At 39.4% G+C, this 24,229-nt stretch overlaps 1 long non-coding RNA gene across 3 annotated transcripts in view; it reads left to right on the top strand.

Moving 5' to 3' along the window:
• LOC121827299 (uncharacterized) overlaps positions 1–24,229 on the top strand; it is a 62,719-nt gene that overhangs the window by 14,895 nt on the left and 23,595 nt on the right. For all 3 annotated transcript variants that reach the window (XR_013049223.1, XR_013049225.1, XR_013049224.1), the window contains exons 3-5: positions 2,533–2,658; positions 3,622–3,782; positions 12,072–12,226. This is a non-coding gene — a long non-coding RNA (uncharacterized LOC121827299). The remainder of the gene's footprint in view (positions 1–2,532; positions 2,659–3,621; positions 3,783–12,071; positions 12,227–24,229) is intronic.

The raw sequence follows: 24,229 nt of genomic DNA, 5'->3' as shown, positions 1-24,229 counted from the left end.
GGGATGCAGTGCCCTAGCAGTGCCTAGCAGTGCCTTAGCACATTGCATTGTCCATCTTTTCCTTATATCAGTCCCTCATTTGTGGTAGTATCTGATTTCTCTACTCTTTATGTTAATTAGCAAAATATAAGGAGATTTTTTTTTAAATGTTGATCTTTTTTTTATTTTATTTTTTATTTTACAATACAATTCAGTTCTACATAATAGCCACAGATTCCCTTGTTCTCTCCCTTCCTTCCCTCTCCCCTTACCCCCAGCCCACCCCCCATTCCCACCTCTTCCAGATCAAGGTCTCCCCTGAGGATTGGGATCGACCTGATAGACTCAGTCCAGGCAGGTCCAGGCCCTCCTCCCAGATTGAGCCAAGCGTCCCTGCATAAGTCCCAGGTTTCAAACAGCTAACTCATACAACGAGCACAGGACCTGGTACCACTGCCTAGATGCCTTCCAAACAGATCAAGCCAATCGACTGTCTCACCTATTCAGAGGGCCTGATCCAGTTGGGGGCCCCTCAGCCTTTGGTTCATAGTTCATGTGTTTCCATTCATTTGGTTATTTGTCATAAGGAGATATTTTTAAAACCATGAGAATATCTATTGTACTTACCAAAATTTCCCTGCTGTTTCAGCATCTAGTAGTGATTATTTGCCTGAACTAACCCTAGTATGATAGTTACAAATGGCTAATTTCCCTGCTTTAGGATTCCCTCCATATTTTTACCAGTTTACACTCAACAAACCAGATTTCCTTTCTATGTATCAATCATCTATCTATCATCTACTTATCTATAGCTATAGTATCAATCTATCATCTATCATGTACCTGCCTACCAATCTGTTACCTATCTCATCTGTCTGTCATCATCTATCTGTCTATCTATCTATCTATCTATCTATCTATCTATCTATCTATCTATCTATCTATCTACCTACATATTATCTATCATCTATCATTTATCTAAGCATCTCTCAATCTCTATTTGTCATCTATCATCTATGTATCATCTATCTATGTATCTATAAATCTCTATCATCTATATATCTATTACCTATTTATCTATTGTTTACCTTTCATCTTGTGTTGTGTTTATCTAATCAGTCATCTATTAACAAAATAGACCCATGGATTTCTGTTTTTAAATGTTCTCAAATTCCTCACTGTCTTTAATTAATTACATAATCAACCCCCTATGCCTGGTCAGTGAGAGATCTTTCATGTTGGTTTTCCCCTGTTCTCATTGTGACTAATCTTTTGTTCAGCATCACCTTACTTTTTGGCACAGCATGGTTTTCCGGGGTCACACTATAAACACCTTGCCCTTGCTCTGAAATCAGCCATTTATTTCTTTGTGATAGTCTAGTTCTTTTCAGAGAGAACTGACACTAGAGACCAACTTTGGGCACAAACTATTCAACAGAGCTACCTTTGCTTCTAGGAATTACATGCACATTTGTTAAAAATCCCAACTCCATACCAACAAACTTTAACTCTAATCCAACACCATAGGATATTATTTCTTCCATTATATAGCTAGACATTTCTTCTTTCACAATGAGAGCCCCACCTCCAAACAACTTTAAAATAGTTGCTTTATCACCTTCAAATGTAGCTAAAATAGTTTTAGGATTGCTTCACCCAAGATAAAAGTCAAAATAAAAGGAGGTCAGAATTTATTTCTTTCTGTCTACTCTGCCTAAAATTGAGCATATACTTAGCTCTATATTATCTACATCTGTAGCATATGTCATCGATCTATATGTCTATGTAGTAAAATGCAATGTTGATTTTACTTGAGTCATTTAAAAAATTTTCTCCCTTTACTGAGGTCATATAAGTCACTTTGAACATATTTGAATGATGATTACTTTTAACTTCAAATTTTCTTCATTGAGTTGCATTTCCTTTTTTAAAATAATTCAAATATCAGCATGGTTTCACAGTCCATTTCATGCCTGTTTCCGCTTCTTTACTTACCTCTGTTACATCATCAGCTTAATTCTCTCCCTGCCTCCCCCCCCTCCAATCCGGTCTTCTTTCTTCTTCTTAAGGCAAAAGGATAAAGGGAACAGAGAATTACAAGTATTCCTACTCCTTATTTTATATAAAGGTTGCAAATTATATATTTCTTTTATTTGGCATATTACTCTTGCCACTTAGCACAATATCTCTGTAAAGCACTCTGCATCAGTGTTTAGAGGTCATTACTGTTTTCTATAACAGCACACTACTCTATAATACACAATTGCCATGGTTTACTCAATCAACTTCATTGTTTTGCATATGTAGGTAGTTTTCAATGTGTCACAAGAAAAAATATTGCCACTCCAAAAACCTTAATGCATATAGTTTCACACAATTAGAGGAATATATTCAGAATAAACTCTTGGGAATGATATTGCTGGATTGAAGGGTATGTAAATATGATTTTAAATATTTTGTCACAGTATTCTCCACAGGTCTTCTGTCATTTTGCTTTGTCACCAGTAAGAGATTGCCTGGAAAAGCTAACATTTTGACTTTATTCTTCTGTAGTGATGAATGAGAAAGGATTGAAGAACCATGACACAATGCTATGCATAGAAGTGAATGGGAAAAAAAGCTGCCCAGCAGAAAATTAATGACAAACTTTTCATACACTTCAACATCACCCAAATACTGGTAGGCAGTCTAATTCAGTGTTTCCTATCAGGTTAAATATCTCTCAGTAGGCTTCTTAATAAGATGCCCAGAACATAGTTAATAATCAATAGATAATGATCATTCTGTAAATGAATGAAAACTATGGCATTGGCATAGGAGTAGAAAAGCTTGCTGGTAAGTTGTTCTGGAGTGCCAAACTTCACCCTCTTTCTTCCTAGACAGACAATTCCCTGTGCAGCTGCTCCTAGGTACTGAGCAGTTTGAAGTTTCCAAAGAAGAAAACATGTAAACAGCCATTGCAGTAAGAGATGGGCTACACAGAGGCCTATTGTCTGCAGGGACACTGAGAGCTCTGTGGCTAGCAGGGAGTGTCCTCAAGTCTGCCTGGTGTCTTTAGCCTGAGCACAGCCTTTCCTCTCTGGAATGTAATATTCTACCACGCCCTCAGAGTGGCATTGTGCAGGAACAGGGTCAGGGCCAAGGAGGCACAGATGGGGAAATGATCTCGCACAGGCAACCCAATAAGTCAGAATCAGCATGAGAGGGATGGTCAGGACCCGGGCACTGAATGAGCGCTTTGTGCAGCTCTGGGTGGTGGTGGTTGAGAGGCACCTTCCTCTTGCAGTTCACCTGGTGGATGAACAAAGCAGCCTTTCAGGCTTTGGGCCCATGGCAAATGCTGTGCAGGTGACTGATCTGCTTTCTTACCCACAGTGCCTTGAGCATTTGTGCCTGGTATTTCTTATGAGTTACCACTAGGGCTCATTTTTGTCACGGGATTGTGGGCTGAAGGTGACAACAGCAGACCCAAACCAGGAAGAGATGGGACACTTGTTTTGAGGCTCAATTGGTTATTCTGAGGATCTTTCTAGAGCCAGAAGTGAACAGGCACAGAAAATTAAGATTTCTACCAACATAGTATGGGCAATACTGGCAAGGCCTCTGCCCACCTTTTTGGGCTGATAAAATTTATTTTCTCAGATCTTCAGGGACAGTTAAGTTGGTAAACTCTTCAAGGCATAAGCATGAGGACCTGAATTTTGATTCTCAAGATCCTGCAAAATGTTGGGCACGGTGGGTCGTACCTGTAACTCCAAAGCAGGACAGGCAAAGACAGGAAGATCATTGGTGCCCATCAGCTGGTGAGTCTAGTCAATTGTTGAGTTGTAGTTTCAATGAGGAACTTGTCTCAAAAGATAAGGAAGCAGACACCTGATTCTGATCTTTCACTTTTTTTTACAATCAAACATTGATAATACATGCGCATATATGTAACTATGTTCATGCATCACACACACAGACACACACAGAAACACAGACACACATTACACACAACACACTACATGTTGCTGTTGGCTTTTACTCTTTTGGGGGGCCCACCACCCAGCTCCCAAATAAATCACACAGAGGCTTATTCTTAGTTATGAATGCCTGGCCTTAGCTTGGTTTCTTTCTTGCTAGCTGTCCTTAACTTAGTCCATCTACCTTTTGCCTCTGAGCTTTTCTCATTCTCTTAGTTCTGTAAGTCTTACTTTTACTCCGTGGTTTGCTGGTTTGTAGCTGGTCCCTGGAGTTTGACTCCTTCTCTGACTCCTTCTCCCCGACTCCATTTCTTTTCTTCTTCTATATATACTCTCTGCCTGCCACCCCCACTGATCCTTTCTCCTGCCTTGCTATTGGCTAGATCTTTATTAGACCATCAGGTGCTTTAGACAGGCACAGTAACAAAGCTTCACAGAGTTAAATAAATGCAACATAAACAAAAGTAATACACCTTAAAATAATATTCTACAACAACTACTGTGGTGACATATTGTGTGCCCTAATGAAATTTGCCTGAAGATCCGAGGACAAAACAAACCACTAGATTAAACATAGAGGCCAGGCAGTGGTGGCACACACAACTTTTATCTTAGCACTCGGGAGGTAGAGCTCTGTCTGGATCTCTGTGAGTCCAAAGCTACCCTGGATTGCATGAGATTGATTCAGTCTAGGAGAGAAACAGAGCCAGGCAGTGGTGACACACACCTTTAATCTCAGTACTTGAGATCTCATGCCTTTGCTACCAGTATTTGGGAAGCACAAACACCTTTAATCCCAGCACCAGGAAGGAAGTGATATGGCTGGGTAAAGAAAGTTTTATAAGGCGTGAGGAGACAGGAACGAAAGCTTTTTTGGGCTGGAAGCCCTTTTCAGCTGAAGAAGCCTTTTGGCTGAGGACTCAGAGGCATTAAGTTAGAGGATTTGTGGAGTTGGTGAGGTTTAAGATGGTAGTGGCTTGATCCTTTGTCTCTCTGATCTTTCAGCATTTACCCCAATATCTGGATCATAGATTTTTATTAAAGATCATTTAGCAATTAGTGAAACAATCTATACACTTTATTTCTCATTTAGTAGTCTTAGGATGTTCATAGGACAGGGTTTCCATGAGAAAAATGGGGTCATGATGAGTTGAAAAAGGTTCAGGATGGTGGAGCATTTTCATTCCCAGTTCAATGTGAGCATTGTCTTGGCCACCACTATCCACAATATCATGAGGATTAGTGTGATAATGAGGGCAAAATAATATAACATTAAATGGGGGCACTTGACAGGGCAAATAGCACTTCCTTTTACTTTAACACAACAAAGAAGCAGATACTCCTGTTCTGAGTTATAGTCACTTGTCTAAGATTTTGGTGATAGTTTTTATGTGTCAGGGCTAAAAATGGAAATTGTGACTCATGTGGAGAGAAACACATAATTAGGTGTATAGCCTGAGAGTCATCTACTTCAGAGAAATATAGAGGATCCATGCTGATTGAAGGGAAGGGCTTCTTTTTACTCTGGATAAGGCAGGGCTGTCTGTGTTTTCCATGTGTCCATGACTTGCAGAGATCTATGCCTTGAGTCTACAAGGTATCAAATGTTGGATGTTTGTTTGAGAGAACTGTAGATTCCTCCTGTTCGTACTGAGACATGTGGTACAGCCACAGGCTCTGTGCTGTGTCTGCCTTGAATTGATGCTGCCTGGAGAGCATGGTCGAGGCTCTTGCTGTGCTTTCTACTGATGCTTAAAGACCTATTTGCCCATTAGTGGCATGCAGCTAGAGTTTTCCTGCCTGGCCCACAGTCAGGACAAATCTTTGTCACCCGCCAGTCCCACAGCCGTCAGACCCAACCAAGTAAACACAGAGACTTATATTGCTTACAAACTGTATGGCCGTGGCAGGCTTCTTGCTAACTGTTCTTATAGCTTAAATTAATTCATTTCCATAAATCTATACCTTGCCATGTGGCTGGTGGCTTACCGGCATCTTTACATGCTGCTTGTCCTGGCGGTGGCTGCAGTGTCTCTCTGACTCAGCCTTCTGCTTCCCAGAATTCTTCTCTCTCCTTGTCCCACCTACTTGCTGCCTGGCCACTGGCCAATCAGTGTTTTGTTTATTGTCCAATCAGAGCAATTTGACATACAGACCATCCGGCAGACACAGAACAGACAGGTGTAAGGACAGAGATACACTAGGGATAAATCTCTTGTTTGGATAACACATGAACTGCTAAAATTGTTTTCAAAGTCCTAAGGAGAAAGAAAATATCCTTCAAAAAGGATTAAAATTGAATACCTCCTGTTCTCAGCTAATGGGGTAATGGGGAGTGGTTATAGCAAAATTTAAATTAAAATGAAGCAACCACCCACTCACTCATTCAAATGACATATATTGAGTTGTAATGATGACTCAGTATTATCTAAGTGAATTTCATTGAATACTTCTCTGAACATCTTAAAATTTGATTAAAATAGTTCCTTTTGTACTTGGATTTCGTGATGACTTTTTTGGTCATGTTTCCTCTTCAGGGACCATGGCTGTGTGTTTTGCACAATTCCACTCTTTCTTTAAATGTATCTTAGGTACTTTTCTTCTTTGTGACACTTTACTCTATCCAATCTGTGAGTTAAGGGTGAGCCAGGTATGATTTCAGCACAAACCACATCTGCTTGAAAGTCTAGGCATGTCTTATCTATATTGAAAATCGCAAGATTTCAGGCTTGATGAAACCTGGTTTGGAGGAAATATGAGGACCTTTCTGTGAGAGAAATCTTGTTGTTTCTTCATGTAAGTTCTAGGAAGTCTCCCAAGGGAAAAAAAAATATGTGCTCTGGATGCCATTTTAATTTGCCTTCATGCCTACCTTATATATTTTTGAAGGGTAGATCTTAGAGAGCAGAGTTGCCATACATAAGTTTTTGCAAACTTTGGGGTAAAATGCTTGTACATCTCATATTCTGAGGGTCCTACCAGAAAGACATAGAGATAATCTCAATTTTCAGTCTCACCACTTTTAAAATCTTTGGCACATTGAAACCTCTGCTTCATTGGATGTGAGACTTGGTGGAGCAGAGAGATATTGAAAAGCCACAAGATAAGGAAATAAAAGTTATGGTGGCTTCTATATGATTAGGACATACAGCAGGATTTCCCCATGATATTTATACACCACAGTAAAAAGGCTACTGTTTGAACCAGAGAAAAGTTATTCAACCTTTGCTTCTATAATGAATATTATTTTGAAGAAGTGATTGTGAAAGTTTCTAATTGGGGAACTTCTGTTGACTGGTTGACTATGTCAAGAAGTTATTACTTATTGATAATAATCTGTGATATCTCCTGGCAACCAATATGTATAGCTTAATATATCAACAACACAAATCTAAACTTGTGCAAATCAGCAACTAGAAATTGTTCAGAACAGGAACTCCCACTTCACTCCATTGCTCACATTTTTAACACTTTAAAAATCCAATCTTCCCTAATTTTTGTTTTTTGAAACAGTCTTACCGTGTAGTCTTGACTGGCCTTGAATGCAGTATTAAACCAATCTTGGTAAATATTCACAGAGATCCTCCTGCTTTTGATCTTTGACCTTGAATGCTGGGATTAAATGCATGCACTTGGCCCTTTTTTCACTTTTGAGGGAATAATCTTGCTTGGTTTCTATCTGAACCTGGGTCTGTCATATTGCAAGTGTATTCTGCATCCATATAAAAGCCTTCTTTGACCCTAGAGCCAGGGCCAGGGTTTGGTTAGGTATCATGAAAGCATAGTTGAGCACCATAATGCCATATCCAGGATCAATGACCTTCAGGAATGGATGTGTTTAGGAATTGGCTTTCACCCAGGGAAGTCCAGAAGTTACTTGGAGGAGAAATCTTGAAGATTGCTGGAGTGCCAATTTTTTTTTTTTTAAAGTCCAAGCTGATGTGATTTAGAGGAAACATATAGGGAGGGAGTGATGGAGTCAAGGCTGGTAGGACAGGAGGGAAAGATTCTGGACAACTTAGATACAAGTCCAAAGCATCTTGAAATTATCATAAAGATAATATTGTGATCTAGAGACTGGCAGATTCTTTTTTTTCCCTTTGAGACAGGGTTTCTCTGTGTAGCTTTTGGAGCCTATCCTGGAATTCACTCTGTAGACCAGGCTGGGCTTTAACTCACAGAGATCCACTTGTATCTGCCTCCTGAGTGCTGGGATTAAAGGCGTGCATTACCACCGCCAGGCTGGCAGATTCTTGATTGAAGAGGGTAAGCTTGACATAGAAGACTGGTAATTGATGGATTATTTCTTATATTTCTAGGTTTGCTTCTCGCCACAGCTTATTATTAGCCCAGGATCAGCGCTTGTTTCTCCATCATGCACTGACTGTCTGGGAACCATTAGAATTTAGCCTTTAGCTTGAGATCTCTATGATAACTCTTTTCTGTTTACTGAGGGGATTTGTAGATGTATCCTCATTTTATGAGTCTTCTTGATAATCAAGCTCTGTTCCAAGAACCACTTCTGGATGCATTAGAGGCTTCCAGAAGATGTATCCATTCCTGGACAGTAGTTAAAAAGGAAATGATGAATGAAAGGTAATCTCCACAGCTGGATTCCTTACTTCATGATTCTCCCACATGTTTGTTCCATTTCACCCCAAAATTATTTTAGGGATACTTGCTTACTTGAAACCGCTTTTTGCTTTTAACTGTATACTGACACTGATTAGCTTTCCACTACACACACACACACACACACACACACACACACACACACACACACACACACACTTCCTGTGTTAACTAACCCTCAAATGCCTGGTCCACTCTAATCAGAAATAGTAGTTTTTCACAGAACAAGGCAAGGGATTTAAACGAGTAAATCATGTAGTTTGAAAAATACAAGTACAAATGCTGCTGTTTCTCAGAAGGCTGAGAATCACTAAGTTTATATGGTGGAGGTCAACTAGCCATTGTACTATATTACACATACTTTCAAGATCCAGATACACTAGCTTTCAGAAAAGCCTCGTGTTCATGCAATTGCTTTCTATTCTCACACATAGAAATTCTACACATACAGCAATAGAAGATACTTTAATTAGAATCAAACACAGGAACAAACCATAAAGGGGAATTACTGTAACAAATTGGTAATTGTTATTATATTGTTATGCATTTAAAACACCATTAAGACCATCAAAGGATGCTTTCTCATGGTGCATGAACATGAAGGATGGGCTGATGAACACAACACAGGGTTGGGGGACAGACTGTCTTGGGTGATTATAGTGACATAATGAGGAACTTCCTGGTAACTGGTAACTATGTTGTAGTTCTTAGCCATTTACATGAATGACAACCATTTTAAGGTATTAAATTAAAATAGAGACATAATATAAAATTATTTTCAAAATAATTAAATTCCTTAGCATTTTTGATATCTAATCTCAGGTTCTTCATTAATCTGGAAATGACTGGAGCTAGAATATTCCAGATAAATGTTTTTCCTTTTAATATGTATGTACTTTGTACCAGAAACACTTAAATATTTTTTCTTTTTATATCAGAAAACATTGAAGAGAGACTTAAAGTAGACTTTAAAGTTGATTCAATAAAACTATAAAATGTTTTTATTCTCCATATTAGGGTTATGCTAAATGGTAAATTAAATAGTGACATCTGTGAACATCTGTCAAGTGACTTGTAGGTTCAGCGTTTAGTGATCCTTTCTCTTGCCAGGATCACATTTGTAAGGGAGTACTCAGACTTTCTGCAGAGCTTCAAATCCCTCTTCTACCCATGGCCTTATTCCCTCTGAACACAGCATGTTTTGGGCAAGCCATAATCAATCCTATAGAAAACCTACCTCTGTCTCATTTTCATTCACACAAAAAATGGTTAAAATAGGATAATGCCACTCTCTTTTTTACCCCAAATGGTGACTGCCACCTATTAAAATGCTAATTAAAAATATAAAGAAACCAAATAGAGGAGCCAAAGACAGCCAGGAAACAAGAGGACTGAAGTCTACTGAGTGATTAATCATTTGATTAACCAGGTAAGGCTGCAGCACATTACTAATTAGCTCACTTACAAAGCCTCCACTGAGCAGCTCTTCTCTGATTAAAGAGGTGCCCAGCCATTCAAACCCTGATGCTTGAGTTTCTTTCATAGAACAAAATTTGACTTCCATGCACAGCTCATCTCTTTAATCCAGCTGTGATTTCTCAGGACTCTGACACTCGGACCTAGGCACATAAATCAAAGAGCAGAAACCTGTCTTCATGAATGTTCTGAGTATGCAGTCTGTATCTGAGGACTCTTTATTCTCCTTGAGAAAGAAGGTTGCCTCTGTTCTGGCTTGAATCAACTACCCGTTGATGGTCAAAGCTGCAGCTTGCAATGACCCATTGGGTTGTTTGGAGGCATCAGTAGAAGACTCTGACTTCATGAGAGTATAAATCATCTTTTAATCCATTGTCCTCCTGTGGTAGGAACTTAAAATACAAGGATTCAGCCAGGTGGTGGTGGCACACACCTTTCATCCCAGCACTCGGGAGGCAAAGGCAGGTGGATCTTTGTGAGTTCAAGGCCAGCCTGGTCTCCAAAGCAAGTTCCAGGAAAGGCACAAAGCTACACAGAGAAACCCTGTCTCGAAAAACAAAAAACAAAACAACCACAACAAAAATAACAAAATACAAGGATTCCTGCCATCAGTAGCAAAGATCCTCTCAATTTTATTTTGAAGTCTTCCCTTAAAATATACTTTAGGCTGTATCTTCTCAGTTAAGTCCTTAGTCACTTGATGCTCTGCCTGCACAATGGAAACATCCTTCTTTTCAGTGGTGGTAATTGAGATTCTTGATTGCCTGTGCAATGAAAGAGATGCACTAGCTCTTCCCCCTGTAAGCCTTCTTCTGGCCCTCAGACTATAATCTTTCATCCATAAAAGAAAAGAAAAAGTGATAAAATGTTGTCTCCAAACCCTCACCCCAGTCCCTTGTGGATATCATTCCAACTGTGGTATCAAGAGAGTTGTGGTTCTTCAGTTATGCAGTGCACCAGTGAGTTCAGTAGATCTTGTGACTTCCTCTGTTGCTGTTGCAAGAGTTGAGAAGCTTATAGAAATGTTGGTTGAGTCATGGGAAATACAGAGTTATGGTCAAAATTAAATTCTCAATCTAAGGCAACTCCAGATTAATTATATCATGACTGGGTAATGTATTTCCAGCGTGGATACTATATGTTGAAAGGGTATGACAAGCCAGGGATCATTTAGCTATGACCAATAATGAGAGGGATGTGGTTAAGGAATTGAAAAGCAACTAGGCTAGGTTTAACATACAGGAACATGGGACCTGACTTTAAAGACATGAAAGGTGATATAAAATGCAGTTTTGTTTACCAGCTCATAGCACAACGTATGGTAAAGAGCTAGCGTGTCATGAGTGGTCATTGTTTTCTGTGTTTGTCAGCATGCTAGACATTCACATGCCTTCTTGAAATTTGCAATTATTCTCAGTTTATAGTGGAGGAAACCTAGAACAATTACAATACTTGACTAAAGGCATATGATCGATGTCCAAGTGTAGCATAAAAGATAAGCCTGTATCCAGAGCCCAGGTCATCTCTATGCTGGCCTGTCTCTTGAGACACCTCTCTTGGTGTCAATGAGGGTAATACCCATAGGTATTCTGGCCTAAGGCATGGATAAGCATAGCTTCTCGGTGTATATTTTCCTTTATATATGAGCTGATGGGATTGAGTAAAATGAAGTAATATTCTTAGAGTGTTCCAAGCGGTAGGAATGAAGCCTAAATCTATCTCTTGCTGGAAACCCAACCTCTAATAGTACCCATGATACTTTTTTCATACATGTCCCCTTTGCTTGGAAATGTTCGTCTCATCTTATGAAGATCATGAACAGTCTCTAATTTACAAAAAAGTCACTAGTTATCATGAGCATCTTTATGATCAATTTAAAACTCTGCAAAAATATTTTTTAAAAGTCACTTGATTCTTAGAGCTAGAAATTAATTACTATATAAGAATGTCTAGACTTTCAGGAATAAAGCTAAGTTTTGTGCTTTTTATCTGATAAGTGAGATGGATTTGCCTGTGTTTCAGACCCTGTTTGGATGGGACACATTTTTTAGAGGAGCAGATGACTGAACTACATGTTACTGTCTGAGGAACAGACTGTGATAGAGACTGGCCTTAACTACAGTGGGTAGACTAGGCCAACCATCAAACTGACAATCTTTTTGACTCTTTCTTCTAAGGTAGGTGTGAACCACCCAAACTGGAAACATTGTACACTTTTAATATAAAATTATATCTTTTAAAATTTATATATATCACATAAATTATATATATTATATCACATAAAATATAAGCCATAAAAATGTAATTAATCCTTTTATAATTGCATGATAGTAATGTTCAATTCTACTAATATCTGTGTGTAGTCTGAAGATTTCCTGTGTCTTAGCCTGCCGGCGGTTGGGACAAATCTCTCCCACTCGCATCCCCCAAGTAAACACACAGAGGCTTATACTAATTATAACTGATTGGCCATTTGTTCAGGCTTATTACACTTAAATTCAGTCAATTTTTGTTAATCTATATGTTGCCACATGTTCCCTGGCTTTACCTATGTGTCATTACATGCTGCTCCCTGGAAGGCAGGCTGGCATCTCCTCACTTAGCTTTCCTCTTCCCAGACTTCTCCTGGTCTGCTTATTCTGCCTATACTTCCTGCTGGCTACTGGCCAATCAGTGTTTTATTAAACCAGTATACAAAAGCATTATCACACAGCATCTGTGAATGCTAGGTTCTGCCACACTTACCATGTGAGTGTATTTTTAGAACTTGGATTGCTATCAGCTTTTAAGACACGAATAGCATCTCAGTGTGTTTTTTCATCATGACTTAAGTTCTACTATTTTTTGTCCTAAAAACATACTTGTATTTTCCCTTAAACTATATACCTGTAATTTCCCACTGAGTTAGTGATATTTTTCTCTCATTGACCACAGAGTACCTTTAATGTATTCAGAAAAAAATACCTCTATAAAATGATATGTATTGAAAATTTGGTTCCAGTTTTTGTCAGTGATTATTTTTAACCATTTATAAATGTTTTGTTTGCATAGGATCCATGATTGATTTAATTAAAGTTTCAGAGCTTTGCATAATTCTTTGAAAATCTTCCCATTTATCTAGTTTGTTGAAATAATATATATTCCACTGTTCCTTTAGTTTTGCGGTATTAAAATATTTGATATTTCTAGAATTATTGCAGCCTTTTTGGGTTTAATATATGGAAGGCTTTTACATAGAAGTATTATATTAATATGCAGACTGGGCTACTCACTAGTGGGCTAGACTGCAATTCATTATATTGATGAGAGGGAAATGGCTACATTTGCTTCAACATGAAGAACAGAACAACATAGCTAGAGAAGGAAATGAAACATTGAAAAGGATCTTTGACTAAGATTTCAAGATTTCAAAGTACATTCCTGCTGTAACTTTCTCTTCTCTAGAATATGTACACACAAATGCACAAACACACACAGGTGCATGCATGCATACTCTCCCCCCCCCCGCCCGCAGAGAGAGACAGAGAGAGGGAGGGAGGGAGGGAGAGAGAGAGAGAGAGAGAGAGAGAGAGAGAGAGAGAGAGAGAGAGAGAGAGAGAGAGAGAAGAGAGAATGACTCTTCCTGGCATGCACAGTACCATTTGCCAGGTGGAATCCTTGTAAAGTGGGTGTAAGAGGTGGATTGTAGGGGGATCTTCCTTTACCTACTCCCAGTCTTTAGAATCATTGTAGAAATAACAGATATTTGAGCTCTGATATTTTATGACTTAGAATTTTATTTCAACTTAACTTATGAATCTAAAAATTGATTTATTGAAAAATATATGAGTAAGCCACATTTCAAAATGTCCAAGATTCAAAGCACAGCACCAAATACTCATTTAAATGTGCTAAAATAGAAACTCTCCCAGCAACAAATGGTACAGCCACCAAGGAAGACAGCGAGTCAGCTTTCTGTAAAATAAAATACCTTCTTAGTTCCTGATCCATCACTGTACTTGCTGATACTCAAATGAGTTGAAAATTATTAAGCTCCCAAAAAAGCCTGCACACATGTTTGTATCAGCTTTATTCACAATTGCCTAAACTTGCAGCAACTAACACACTATTGACAAAGTGAATGCAAGCATATACTGTGGTAAGGACACCGTAGTGGCACACATAGCTTGGCAGTAACCACCAGTTCTCTAGTTGGACTTAAGACCTATTCAATAAGAAGGAAACAGTGACAGGTACCAGAAACCTAGGCAGCTACCCAGAGTTAGTGAGGCCGTGGATCTTGGAGGAGAACCTATAACCACCACTTTACTAGCATAATCCCTACCCACACTATAAATAGTTGTCTTTATGCCCACAGGTAAGTACAGTCCTCTCCTCTCATCAAGGGAACTTCTCAGATGGAAACAATTTTAGAAAACCACAACCAATCAAAATGCAGAATTGTGGAGCACAGTCCTAATAGATATGTCTACAAGAAAACTTCTTCACCTAAGGTTCAAGGATCATTGTAGATGAGGGAGCAGAATGATCATCAGAGCCAGAAGACCAGAGAGTTGCCCATGAGACTTTGTCTCCTAGTAATGTCAGAAGCCCATAAAGTTTCACCAACTAAACTTGACAGCCTAAACATGAGCTGAATGAGGATGACGACAATCGACTTTTTAATGTGGAGTGGGGGAAAGCCCACGAGGCCTCAACCCTACACAGAACTACAGGCAACTTAAGGAATAATAAGAGTTGGAGAATTAGTCTTCCCCAGAGAAAAGTATTATTAGTTATCAAATACCAAATATTTGGCCCTGAAAACATGCATACAAATAACATTATACAGACTGAGCAGGATATACTTGTGTAATTATTATTATTATTATTATTATTATTATTATTATTATGTGTATTAAAGGCTTTTTTTGCTGGATGGTAACATGGCATTTACAAAAATAATCCTATAGTAGTTTATTTTAAGTTGATACAAGCTTAAATTTGAGTGCAAAACCAGCAAAAACCCTCTACCTTTTAACTCCTTTCCTCATTTCGAAATTTGTATTTCATAATTCCTTCCTTTCCCCTCTCCCTTGTCCATTTTACCATCACTCTCCTCTCTTCTCCTTCCCCATCTTTCCCCCGCCCCCATTTCCATTAGCTGTCCTCTCTCCCCCCTGTAGTGGGTAGCCATTCCAGCTTTGATCTGGAAGTTCCAACCCCCATTGAGGCTTTGGTAACTGTCACGCCTACAAGACAGGGCCGAGAGAGGACACTGAAGACCTGAGATCTGGATGCGCCGGCTCTCTTGATTCCTGGACCCTGGACGCTGGAGGTAGACCCAGCAGAGTTCTCCAGAGAACACTGCCAGACTGCGCTACACCTTTCCCAGACCCTGTTACCTATCCCTTCACTTCTAACTTACCCCACAAAATAAACCTCCCTTTTAACTACATAGAGTTGCCTTAATAATTTCACCAATCCTGCGCCCCCCCCCTCTGTTTTTTTCTAAATAACCTAAAATGGCCTCTTATCTCTCGAGTCCTGCAGTTATGCAGGTGTGTCACAGTGCCTGGATGATTTTACATCTCACATTTTATATTATTTAACCCTGAACAAGTCATTTCCATTATTATTATTATTTTCACCGGTTCTGTTTTCTGACCTTCATGCTAAAGAAACAAGTAACTTGCACATGATCATGATAACATTAGAATATTATGAATTTATTGGCATACTCTTGCCAAGAAGTTTTATAGTGTTATATCTTCATTGAACTCTTTTGCATTCCTTTCTTTAGATTTGAAAACTCCATCAGCATTTCCTGCAGGGTGTACTATTTCAGCTTTGCTTTTCTGGGAGGCTACACCTTTTCTTAATTTCTGAGGGGAATGCAATCATGATAGTTGGTAGTTTTTTCCCTTTAGAACTTTGCATTAATTCCCTCTCTTCTGTCCCATGAGCTTCTACCGCTTGGTATCTTGGCACTCCTGTCTACTTGCTTTGTCTCTTTCCTCTAGCTGACACACACACACACACACACACACACACACACACACACACACACACACACACACACCTGGATAACTGTGTCTTATGTCTTTCTCCAAACTTGTGAAGTTTCCTGGCTATTACTTTTTTTTTAAATAATTTTTTTTGCTTCTTTCTCTTTCTTTTAAATTTCAATGACCTGAACTTTTGCTTTTGTGACTTTTGTGCGATAAATCCTATACATTTTCTTTATTTAATTCTGGTTTGTCCCGCTGAAGTAGTTTGTCTTTGAATTCACAGATTTCTTTTTTTTTACTCATTTGGTTGACCCTGCTATTGATGCTGTTCCATGTTTCATTTTACACATCGTATTTTTCATCTGATTGATTTCTGTTCAATTGATTCAATTACTTTAATCTCTCCATTAAATTTGTTGCTATGTTTTGGAATTATTTGTCTGTTTTTTTAATTGCTGGCCTCTCTAAAATGGCTGTTTGTCAGTTTTTTAAATGTTTTATTTCAATGTCATATATGTGTACTATATTTATATTATACCCCACTTTCTCCCTCTAACTCCTCCCATGTTCTCACTTCCCACTTCCTCTCAAATTCTCTTTTTCTTTAATTATTGTTACACATACATACGTACATACACATACGTGTGACTAAATACAACGTACTGAATCCAACTAGTGTTGCTCATATGTATATGTTTTTAGGGCTGGCCACTGGTAGTGGATGACCAATCTGGGGACTTGTCTCTAGAGAAGACTGCTTCTCCTTTCCTCAGCAATCATTGTTTGCTGTCAGCTCTTCATTTAGGGGTGGAGTCTTATGAGATTTTCTCGTGAACATTGCCATGTCAACTGTTTCTAACTCTTTATCAAAGTTTAGATATTTCCATTTCTTTCCGGACACTTACTGCAACATCATCTTTCTCTAATTTCTTTTCATCCATTTGTAATGTCTGGCTATTGAAGAAGAAAGCTTTTGCTATAGCTCTTTCTGTTTTCATTTATCTTAAGTGGTCCTGCAACAGCATGCCCAGCCTGAAATTCTAAGCAAGTGTTTTGATGTGGAACTTAGGTTTATGATTGCTGCAGTTGTTGCAATTCCAGGGTGCCCTTTAAAGTTAGTGCAACCATGGTAGGTACTATCCTGGGCTAGAATCCTTTAACTGTTAAGTCTCTTGCAAAGCTGGGCTGAAATCCAAGCTGCTAACTCAGAGTTTTCCTAACACTATGAGTTATTCTTCTCCCAACTCCACTTTACTTAGCAGTGTGCTGTAGGTCAGAACTTGATTCCATCTCCTAGTGGTTGTAGCTTCTAGTGGGGTAATGGGGCAGGTCCAGAGACTCAGGCTGTGGGTACTTTCCTGTAGGCAGAGGCCATGGAGATTTGGCTTATGTTGGGTTTCTATTGGTGCACTGACGTGGGGTTCTAAGGCAGTGTTCAAAGTTCACTTTCCTCTTTTTTCCCTCAGAGGACAGAATATCTCCCTATGCTTTACTGTCATTTGACTAGTGGTTTGGTGATATTGGAAATGTTAAAAATTTCTTCTTCAGTGCATCATTTCTTATTATGCACTCCCTAGACACTATGGTCTCTCACCTGATTTTCTTAATTTGAGTGAAGCTATTTTTATTGTGTTGTTCAGATTGATATTTCTGTTGACAATTACTAAAGAGTCCCTTTGCATCAACTCTGCTTCCCCAGGGGTTGAGGCTAAATGGTAAATAAGACATGGTTACTTCCTGCTTTTCTGGGGATTGTGATCACTAGCTCAGAGTTTAAGTAATGTCTAATCAACAGCCTACAATTTCAGAGGGGATTGTGAGTGTAAAAAGGGCTTTGGTGAAGTCAGTGTATTAACATTCTCATTTCAGGCTTAGAAGAATGATTTTGGGCATATTCTGAGACATATTTGTTTAAGTGCTAGAAAAATGTAAGCAATTTCCTAGATAATATTGTAAGAGGGAAGCAATACATATAAAGGGTTTGTGGGGACCCCTGTCACAAAGCTCATAGCTGGTGCTAACCAGATAGTGGGTATTTTTTGGTGCTTTTATATGCCATTTCATTTGGGAAAACAAAAGGGCAGCCTAGCTCAGAAAAGTGCCAGATGATGCTTTCTAAATATGTAATGTGCATAACTCCATTGGGGCCTTGCCCAATGCTGGCAGTTTTCCCCAAATCTCCCCAGACCATACAAGCTCTTTATAGACTACTAGAACAGCACGGAGATTCATCCCCTTCTTCTATCCATATTTCCATCATTCTCCTGATGTTCATCTTTCTGCTTTTTGTCCCAAATCTTATGTTCATAAGAGATTTCCTGGGGCAGAGATGGGTGGGGGTAGAATACCAAACAATCCAATTAAAAATGGGCTACAGAGCTAAACAGAGAATTCTCAGCAAAATAATCTCAAATGGCTGAAAGACATTTAGAGAATTCCTCAACATCCTTAGTCATCAGGGAAATGCAAATTAAAACAACTCTGAGATACCATCTTACACCTGTCAGAATGGCTAAGATAAAAAACACTGATGACAGCTTATATTGGAGAGGATATGGAGCAAGGGGAACACTCCTCCACAGTTGGTGGGAGTGCAAATTATAAAGCCACTTTGAAAATCAGATTTCTCAGAAATGGCTGTTTCTCAGAAAATTGGGAACCAATCTTCCTCCAAACCCAGTTATACCACCCTTGGACATATACCCAAGGAATGCTGAAGCATACCACAAGGACATTTGCTCAACTATGTTCATAGCAGCATTATTCATAATAACTAGAACCTGGAAACAACTTAGATGTCCCTCAACTGAAGAATGGATAAATAAAATGTGGTACATACACGCAATGGAGTACTACACAGTAGTAAAAAACAATGATATTATGAAATTTGTGGGCAAATGGATGGAACTAGAAAATATCTTAAATGAGGTAACCCTGACTCAGAAGGACAAATATGGTATGTACTCACTCATAAGTGGATGCTAGATATAAAGCAAAGGGTAACCAGACTACAAACCACAGCTCCAGAGAAGCTAGGTAGCAAGGAGGACGTGAGAGGGATCCATGGGTCATCTGGGAAGCAGAAATAGATTAGATCTTCATGAGTAAACTGGGAGTGATGGGGGAAATAGAGGGTACAGTATGGGGGAAGAGAACATAAGGGAATGGGATGGTCAAGCTATAACAGAGATGGGGTGGGAGAGCAATGAAAGAGATACCATGATCGAGGGAGACATCATGGGGATAGGGAGAAATCTGGTGCTAGGGAAGTTTCCAGGAATCCACAAGGATGACCCCAGCTTAGATTACTAGCAATAATGGAGAGGGTGCTTGAACTGGCTTATCCCAGTAATTAGATTGGTGAACACCCTAACTGTCATCATAGAGCCTTTCTCCAGTAACTGATGGAAGCAGATGCAGAGATTTATGGCCAAGCACTAGGCCAAGCTCCAGGAGTCCAGTTGAAGAGAGCAAAGAGGGATTCTATGAGCAAGGAGCATCAAGATCATGATGGAGAAACCTACAGAGACAACTAAAGCAAGCTAGTGGGAGCTCATGAAATTTAGACCAACACCTGTGGCTTCCATTTGACTGGACTAGGCCCTCTGCAAAAAGGAGACAGTTGTGTAGCTTGATCTGTTTAAGGGGTCCTGGCAGTAGGATCAGAATCCATCCCTGGTGCATGAGCTGGCTTTTTGGAGCCCACTACCTATGGTGGGACACCTTGCACAGATTTGATGTGTGTGTGTGTGGGGGCGCTTGGACCAGCCTCAACTGAATGTACCAGGATCTGCTGACTCCCCATGGGAGGCCTTACCTTTTTCCAGGAGGGAATGGAGAGTGGATGGGTGGGAGGGGAAGGTGGGAAGTGGGGTGGGAGGAAAGAAGAAAGGGGCAATCGGTGGTTGGTATGTGAAATGAATAAAAATTTTCTTAATTAAAAAAAGAGATTTCCTATGTGAAATGCTATTTTGAATTTTTTTTTCTTTGAAAATTTCATACATGCACATGATGCATTTTGGTTATGTGCTTCTATCATTATCTATATTCACCTCGTTCTCTTGCTGAAACTCTTCTTTCCAACAAGTTATTTCAAACTTTCATGCCATTTTTTTGTGACCCATTGAATTTAAGTAGGGTTACTTGCATGAACACGAGTGTGAGTGTAGTGGGTAGCCATTCCAGCTTGGATCTGGAAGTTCCAACCCCCATTGAGACTCTGGCAACTGTCACACCTACGAGGCGGGGCGAGGGGAGGCACCTGGGGACCCGAGAGCTGGATGGGCCAGCTCTCTCTCGGTGCGCTCTCTCGGTGCCGGGATGCTGAACGGTGAAAGGTGGACTGTGCATAGCTCCGGAGAACACTGCTGGATTGCAATACACCTTCCCCAGACCCTGCGACCTACCCATTACTTAATTTGTGAGTTATGCCATTAAATAAATATCATTTTAAATACGTGGAATGGCCAAAATAATTTCTCCAATATCTGGCGCCCAACGTGGGGCAAACTCCAAAGGCCTGGGCGGCTCCTGCTCTCTCCTCCCTAGCTGGCGGGTACCTAAACCCACCTGCAAAATTCCATATAACCAGGGAACACCTACACGGTTCCATTCCCGAAAAAGGGAGCAGCTAGTCCGATCTCAATTCCCTAGCTTAGCCCCAGACCAGTGAAAGAGGCAGGGGAGTGCTTGCTCCGATTTCCGCCATCTCCGCCATTTCCACCATCTCCCTCCTCAGCAAACTAGATAGTTGTAATTTCCTCAGTTATGATAAAAGATAAGTTAGATATAAAACCTTAAATTCACAAATATAAGATAGATAGGACATCTTCTTTAATATTGTAACTGTAATTCTTGCTTGATAATTGTTTTGTTATATGTAATTTTACCATGTTAAAGTTAAAACCTTACTTTTTAAAAAAAGAAGAAAAGGGGAAATGCTGTGGATATCATTCTATATAAATAAAACACTGATGGCCAGTGACCAGGCAGGAAGTAGGTAGCCAGGCAGGAAGTAGGTGGGACAAGGAGAGAGGAGGATTCTGGGAAGTGGAAGGCTGAGGAGGGAGACACTGCAGCCACCGCCAGGACAAGCAACATGTGAAGACTCTGGTAAGCCACCAGCCACGTGGCAAGGTATAGATTTATAAAAATGGGTTAATTTAAGATAAAAGAACAGTTAGCAAGAAGTCTGCCACGGCCATACAGTTTATAAGTGATATAAACGTCTGAGTGATTATTTTATACATGGATTGTGGGACTGCGGGGCTTGGTGGAGCCTGCAGAGAAGCCCTCCAGCAACATGTGAGGGTGTCATTTAGTGTAGCAATGTAAACCAACCAGTGGGTACACTACTGTGGATAATGATTAATCATCTCCCATAGCCATTAATTGACAATGCACCCTACCAATAGCCATTAATTACCAATGCACCTTAGGAAGAGGTGGTGTCTCCCAAGCTCCACTCTCAACCATAATTTTTGTCAGTTTCCTGAGGCCCAGCTGGCTAATACAATGACATGGTGATATAGAGTCATCTTGTGGCTTTTATGCACAGCTCTGCTTCTGGAGCAGGAACTAGAGACCATGCCTGAATACTTTCTTTAGTATTGACACAGAAATGACGCAGAATTACTTTGTCAGAACTGGAAATGAGCGTCATTCTCAAACACTTACTTAGATTGAATTCAGTGATTTCCTGTTCATTGCTGTATGATTTGTATTTACCCCTGTAGCAGTAATATTGAGTAGTGATTAGTTCCCGTGGGTCTGGAAGACGATGGCTTTATCTTAGAGCCCAGTGCCGCCTTGAGGAGGTTCAGGATCTGCTAGCTAGCTTTGTCACTCTGTACACTCATTTTCTGGTCTATAAAGTAGTGTCAATAATGACCCTTGCTTTGCATGGCTGATGTGAGAAGTACTTGTGCTGGGTACTATTGTTCAAAGTTGGATCCACTTCATTATCAGTATGTGCTCTTAATTGTTAAACTATCTTTCCAGCCCAGCTCATACTCTGTTTCTTCAAGTTCAACTTCATCTATATTTCACAGGAGTTACCATACAATATTTATCTTTCTGTGTCTGACTTATGTCTCTTAACATATTGTACTCAGAGTTCATTTACTTAGTCACACCTGAAAATACTTTCTTTTTAGAAGTCAAATACTATTTCTTTATATATCAATTTCTTTATTCATTTATCCATCAAAGGACACTTAGGCTTTTTCTAACTTTTGGTGACTGTGAATCCGACCTCATCCAACCTCAATGAATATGGCGAATATAGATGTTTCTTGAAGACACTAGTTTCATTTCCTTTGGATGTAAATCTGGGAACAGTTTTGCTAGCTTGAATGTTGGCTCCCTTGTTAGTATTTTTGGCACTTCCATATTGTTTGCCATAATGGCTATATCATTTTATTTCCCCACTGAAAGTATTCAAGAGGTGCCTTCTCTCCATGTCTTTACCAACACATATTTGTAGTATCTATCCCAATAGGTGTAATAGGAGATTCTTCATGCCTTTGACTTGAACTTCCTGATGGTTTTATTGGCATTGAGCACACTTTAATTTTCCATATGAATTTCATCTTTAGAACCATGTCTGCTAATGTCTTTGAAAGTATTTAAATTGGGTTGTTTGTGTTGAGTTGTATCTTTATCAGGTATGTGGCTTATAGATGTTTTCTCCTGTTCTGTAGGTTATAGTTTCCTTTTGTTGATTTACTTGCTATACAAACATAGGTTAGTTTTATGTAGTCCCACATATTTAGTACAAATATAAGAAAAATCCTGAAATTTATAGGAAATCTGAAAAGACCCTAAACAACAAATTTAACCCAGAAATAAACACACCACCACCACCACCACCACCACCACCACAGTTCCTGATTTCCGAATATATTATGAAGCTACAGAAATCAAAATAGTATAGTACTGACTAAAAGCAGATGACAATCAATGCTTCACAAAGCAGCTACACATATATAGCTGACTAATCTTTACATCAGAACCAAGAGTATACAGTGAGAATCATTTCTTGACTCGATGGTACTAGGAAAACTGGATAGTCAAATGCTAAAGAATTAAATTGGAACTTTTTCATGTATAAGAAGCTCAAAATATATTTAAAAACTTATATATAAAACCCGGGATTGTAAAAATCTAGGAAAAGATATAGAGAAAAAACTCTTAGATAATGTTCGGTCTGTGGTATTATTTTTATTTGACAAGAAAAGCACAGGCAACCAACACATTCTGGTGGGGGGAAACCCATCTTAATACTAGCTTTGTGCATGCCTAGAATGGAGCAGTGGATGCAATAAAACATGCTTAACATTTTTTCTTAAAATAAGCTTATGTATAACATACTGCCTTGTGATTCACAGTATTCAGGTGTGGAGACTGAGGCAGTGTGATGTGAATAGGCAGAAAAATATAGTCTAGAGACCATCTAGGGTATTCTCTAAACAGGCCCTATGGGTATCACTTGCACAGAACAGTGGCTCTAAGAAAGGCCTTCCTAACAACTATGAGAACTATTTTTACATGAATAATTGTGCCTGTATTGATGTCAATGACCAGAATAACTAGGTTTTTTAAAGATTAGGGCTGATCTGTTTTCTTCCCCCCCTCTCTCTCCTTCCCTGCCTCCCCTCCTTCCCTCCTTCTTTTTAAAACATGAAAAAAGCCATAACATGGACAGATTGATGATGCATACAGTGTTTGTTTTATTCTTGTAATCATCTAATCTTTCAGATGGAACTCAGGGAAAATGCTCAACAGTGGGATGTAAGAGGCTAGCCACGCTGTTCTCAAGGTCCTTCTCTCTGCCTGACCTCTGTACCCTCTTCATGAAATGGTTGGATAAGACGTCCTTATGACTTTAGAAAAACAAGGTTGGAAGCTTTGCAAGGCTGGATGGTCAGCTTACTAGCCATCTGATTTGGGGGAAATCACTTAACCTTTTTGTACTTTTGCTTTTGACCTCAAGGGCTACAGTGAAGTGCAATAATGAATGCTAAAGTGCTTTGGGAACTACAGGAAGTATTTGAACACACAGCTCTGTCCTAAAGTGTATTTGTATAGGATAAAACGATGTTATTTGTTGCCCATGTTTCTACTCTTGTCTGCAGGAGAAGCAATACCCTGTCATGTGTCATCTGCTCTTCTGAAATCCTACTGTGTTTA

The sequence above is a fragment of the Peromyscus maniculatus genome, chromosome 2, assembly GCF_049852395.1.
Source record: "Peromyscus maniculatus bairdii isolate BWxNUB_F1_BW_parent chromosome 2, HU_Pman_BW_mat_3.1, whole genome shotgun sequence".
Lineage (NCBI taxonomy): Eukaryota > Metazoa > Chordata > Mammalia > Rodentia > Cricetidae > Peromyscus > Peromyscus maniculatus.
This window is presented reverse-complemented; position numbering and strand designations above follow the sequence as displayed.